General features: G+C 35.3%; 1 non-coding gene across 1 annotated transcript; it reads right to left on the minus strand.

Moving 5' to 3' along the window:
• Window positions 1-4,170: 4,170 nt before the first annotated feature.
• On the minus strand, window positions 4,171-4,274 carry LOC130950775 (small nucleolar RNA R71). Its single transcript, XR_009073724.1, has one exon. It is a non-coding gene; the product is annotated as a small nucleolar RNA R71 (small nucleolar RNA).
• Between the last annotated feature and the right edge of the window lie 591 nt (window positions 4,275-4,865).

Genomic DNA, 4,865 nt, shown 5'->3' on the forward strand with positions numbered 1-4,865 from the left:
TTAGGGGTTTGAAGATAGAGTTCGGTTGGGTTGAGGCAGAATGTGTTTTGGAGAAATGTGTTTTGAGATAAGGAAGAGAAGTGGGTTGGATGAATATTTGAGAGGGACCAGATTGGTGAGGGTTCTTTATATAGGCTGGTGGTGATAATTGAATGGTGTAGATCAATGGCACGGCCTTGATAGTGAACGGTTGGGGTTTGGTGCAAGGTGAGCACAAGGATTACCTCCTTTATGGGGTCTTGGTTCGGTCTTCGAAATGATCTATTCCCAATGTTGCATGGAAACACTTCCAAGGACATTCCCCATGAAGACAAGTGTGAAATTCCCTTGGCCAAATCTCCCTTCTTTAATTGCCCCATCAAGTACCATCAATGTACTTTTTGATTCCATATATACGAAAAGAAAATGTAATGGGTTATTTGAAATTTTTGGTGGGAAAAATTTGTGAACTAACAAAATATTTATTTTTCTTTTGTTTTTGCATGACTAAATGCTTTCCATGAATGCAAATCAATCAATTATTAAGCTTCCCATGCATGCATGATGAGCGGATAATTTATACGCTTTTTGGCATTGTTTTTAGGTAGTTTTTAGTATGATCTAGTTACTTTTAGGGATGTTTTCATTAGTTTTTATGTTAAATTCACATTTCTGGACTTTGCTATGAGTTTGTGTGTTTTTTTGTAATTTCAGGTAATTTCTGGCTGAAATTGAGGGACTTGAGAAAAACTCTGAAAAAGGCTGACAAAAGGACTGCTTATGCTGTTGGAATCTGACCTACCTGCACTCAAAATGGATTTTCCGGAGCTACAGAACTCCAAATGGCGCGCTCTCAACGGCATTGGAAAGTAGACATCCAGAGCTTTCTAGCAATATATAATAGTCCATACTTTATTCGGAAATTGATGACGTAAACTGGCTCTCAACGCCAGTTCCATGTTGCTGTCTGGAATCAAACGCCAGAAACACGTCACGACCCAGAGTTGAACGCCCAAAACACATTACAACTTGGCGTTCAACTCTAATAAAAGCCTCAGCTCGTGGATAGATCAAAGCTCAGCCCAAACATACACCAAGTGGGCCCCGGAAGTGGATTTATGCATCAATTACTTATTCATGTAAACCCTAGTAGCTAGTTTATTATAAATAGGACTTTTTACTAGTGTATTAGACATCTCTGGATGCCTAGTCCTTAGACCATGGGGGCTGGCCATTCGGCCATGCCTGAACTTTTCACTTACGTATTTTCAACGGTGGAGTTTCTACACACCATAGATTAAGGGTGTGGAGCTCTGTTGTACCTCACGTTTCAATATAATTACTATTATTTTCTATTCAATTCTCTTTATTCCTATTCTAAGATATTAGTTTTACTTCAACTTGATGAATGTGATGATTCATGACACTCATTATCATTCTCACCTATAAACGCGCGTGATTGACAACCACTTCCATTCTACCTTAGGCCGGGCGCATATCTCTTGGATTCCTTAATCAGAATCTTCGTGGTATAAGCTAGAATTGATGGCGGCATTCATGAGAATCCGGAAAGTCTAAACCTTGTCTGTGGTATTCCGAGTAGGATTCTGGGATTGAATGACTGTGACGAGCTTCAAACTCCTGAAGGCTGGGTGTTAGTGACAGACGCAAAAGAATCAAGGGATTCTATTCCAACCTGATTGAGAACCGACAGATGATTAGCCGTGCTGTGACAGAGCATTTGGACCATTTTCACTGAGAGGATGGGATGTAGCCATTGACAACGGTGATGCCCTACATACAGCTTGCCATGGAAAGGAGTAAGAAGGATTGGATGAATGTAATAAGAAAATAGAGACATGGAAGGAGCACAGCACCTCCATACACCTATCTGAAATTCCCACTATTGATTTACATAAGTATTTCTATCCTATTTTATTTTCTATTTATTATTAATTTTTGAAATCCATAATCAATTACTATCCGCCTGATTGAGATTTACAAGATGACCATAGCTTGCTTCATACCAACAATCTCTGTAGGATCGACCCTTACTCACGTAAGGTATTACATGGATGACCCAGTACACTTGCTGGTTAAGTTGAACGGAGTTGTGTCCACACATAGCAAAGAGCCATTAAATAAATCTCATGCAAATACAAAGAGAATGAATCACAATTTTGTCCACCAAGTTTTTGGCGCCGTTGCCGAGGATTGTTTGAGTTTGAACAATTGACGGTTCATCTTGTTGCTCAGATTAGGTAATTTTCTTTTCAAAAACTTTTCAAAAATCTTTTTCAAAAATTTTTTTTCGTTTTTTTTCCAAAAATATTTTCGAAAAAATTAATAAAAATACAAAAAAAATTAGAAAATCATAAAAACCAAAAATATTTTGTGTCTGAGTCTTGAGTCAATTTTTAAGTTTGGTGTCAATTGCATGTTTTTTAAAAAATTTTTTTTTGCATTTTTCGAAAATTCCTTGCATTCATAGTGTTCTTCATGATCTTCAAGTTGTTCTTGACAAAGTCTTCTTGTTTGATCTTGATGATTTCTTGTTTTGTGTTGTTTATTGTTTTTCATATGCATTTTTCGTTTGTTAGAGTCCATGCATTAAAGATTTCTAAGTTTGGTGTCTTGCATGTTTTCTTTGCATCAAAAATTTTTCAAAAATTATGTTCTTGATGTTCATCATGATCTTCAAAGTGTTCTTGGTATTCATCTTGACATTCATAGTGTTCTTGTATGCATCTTGTGTTTTGATCCAAAATTTTTATGTTTTGGGTCATGTTTGTGTTTTTCTCTCTCATAATTAAAAATTCAAAAATAAAAAAATATATCTTTTCCTTTTTTCTCTCCAAATTTTCGAAATTTTGGGTTGACTTGGTCAAAAATTTTTAAAATTAGTTGTTTCTTACAAGTCAAGTCAAAATTTCAATTTTAAAAATCTTATTTTTTTAAATTCTTTTTCAAATTATTTTCAAAATCTTTTTCTTATCTTTATATCAAATTTTCGAAAACTCACTAACAATTAATGTGATTGATTAAAAAATTTGAGGTTTGTTACTTTCTTGTTAGGAAAGGTTCAATCTTTAAGTTCTAGAATCTTATCTTGTAGTTTCTTGTTAGTGAAGTAAGTAATTTCAAATTTTTAAATTAAATCTTTTTATCTTTTATCACATCTTTTTCAAAAATTTTATCTTTTTCAAAATTTGATTTCGAAATATCTTATCTAACTTCTTATCTTCTAATCTTTTCAAATTTGATTTTAATATCTTTTTCAACTAACTATTTGACTTTTTGTTTGTTTCTTATCTTTTTCAAAACCACCTAACTACTTTTCCCTCTCTAATTTTCGAAAATATCTCATCCCTCTTTCAAAAATTCTTTTTAATTGTTTTTAAATTTTAATTTTAATCATTCCTTATCTTTAATTTTCAAAATTACTAACTCCTTTTCAAAAATTAATTTTCAAATTCTCCCTCTCTTTTCTTATTCTATTTAATTATTTATTTACTAACACTTCTCTTCACCTCTCTTCATCTAAAAATCCGAACCCATTCTTCTTCACTTTTCTCCCCTTTCTTCTTCTACTAACAATAAGGAACCTCTTTATTGTGACATAAAGGATTCCTCTTCTTTTCTTGTTTTCTTCTCTTTCATATGAGCAGGAACAAGGAAAAAGGCACTTTTGTTGAAATTGATCCTGAACCTGAAAGGACTCTGAAGAGGAAACTAAGAGAAGCTAAACAATCCAGAAACAACCTTTCAGAGATTTTTGAACAAGAGAAGGAGATGGCAGCCGAACCCAACAACAATAATGCAAGGAGAATGCTTGGTGACTTCACAAAACCAACGTCCAAATTTGATGGAAGAAGCATCTCCATTCCTGCCATTGGAGCCAACAATTTTGAGCTTAAGCCACAACTAGTTGCTTTAATGCAACAGAACTGCAAGTTTTATGGACTTCCATCTGAAGATCCTTACCAGTTTTTAACTGAGTTCTTGCAGATTTGTGAGACTGTAAAGACGAATGGAGTAGATCCTGAAGTCTACAGGCTCATGCTTTTCCCTTTTGCTGTAAGAGACAGAGCTAGAACATGGTTGGATTCACAACCTAAGGATAGCCTGGACTCCTGGGATAAGCTGGTCACGGCCTTCTTGGATAAATTCTTTCCTCCTCAAAGGGTGAGCAAGCTTAGAGTGGATGTTCAGACCTTCAAACAAAAAGATGGTGAATCCCTCTATGAAGCTTGGGAAAGATATAAGCAGTTGACCAAAAGGTGTCCATCTGACATGTTTTCAGAATGGACCATATTAGATATATTCTATTATGGTCTATCTGAGTTTTCAAAAATGTCATTGGACCATTCTGCAGGTGGATCCATTCACCTAAAGAAAACACCTGCAGAAGCTCAAGAACTCATTGACATGGTTGCAAATAACCAATTCATGTACACTTCTGAGAGGAATTCCGTGAATAATGGGACACCTCAGAGGATGGGTGTTCTTGAAATTGATGCTCTGAATGCCATATTGGCTCAGAACAAAGTGTTGGCTCAGCAAATTAACATGATTTCTCAAAGTCTGAATGGATGGCAAAATGCATCCAACAGTACTAAAGAGGCAGCTTCTGAAGAAGCTTACGATCCTGAGAACCCTGCAGTAGCAGAGGTAAATTACATGGGTGAACCTTATGGAAACACCTATAATTCATCATGGAGAAATCATCCAAATTTCTCATAGAAGGATCAACAAAAGCCTCAACAAGGCTTTAACAATGGTGGACGCAATAGGCTGAGCAATAGCAATCCTTTTCCATCATCTTCTCAGTAACAGACAGAGAATTCTGAACAAAACACTTCTAATTTAGCCAATCTAGTCTCTGA

Source organism: Arachis stenosperma, chromosome 1, assembly GCF_014773155.1.
Source record: "Arachis stenosperma cultivar V10309 chromosome 1, arast.V10309.gnm1.PFL2, whole genome shotgun sequence".
NCBI lineage: Eukaryota > Viridiplantae > Streptophyta > Magnoliopsida > Fabales > Fabaceae > Arachis > Arachis stenosperma.